Source organism: Coenobita brevimanus, chromosome 18 (genome assembly GCF_032717465.1).
Source record: "Coenobita brevimanus isolate Jiangsu-jjx chromosome 18, ASM3271746v2, whole genome shotgun sequence".
Lineage (NCBI taxonomy): Eukaryota > Metazoa > Arthropoda > Malacostraca > Decapoda > Coenobitidae > Coenobita > Coenobita brevimanus.
Genome location: NC_136971.1, coordinates 9,907,064 through 9,907,500, shown reverse-complemented (window position 1 = coordinate 9,907,500; position 437 = coordinate 9,907,064).

The window sequence follows — 437 nt, the reverse complement described above, 5'->3', positions numbered from 1 at the left end:
GCATATTCATTTTAATTACTCAGTTTTAACAAGAGTAACTTTATGCTAGTCACGAAGATGTGTTAGGGAAAGGATGCCGTCTTAGCACTGTCATTCTGCCATTAAGATCTGGGCCAAGTTAAGGTAAAGAGTATAACTTAGGTGAGGTACTCGGAACAGAAGAGGACAATAGCCTAAAATATTCTTTAGTAGTTTTTACAGTTTTTAATCAATGCAATCTTTTTAAAATCGAGATAAGGTATTTCTCTTAACTAATTTATCACTGCTTTCACTTTGTCATGCTGGCGATTGTCTGCCTGTCTGCTTCTGATGCCTCATGTGTAGTGTTAGTGCTAGTATTTGGCCCAAGAGGCTTAGTGATCTTAGCTGCCATAGCTCTGATCCACGGCTGAGGGTCCTAGATTATGACGTGTAGGGTAGTGTTAGATACTGTGTAT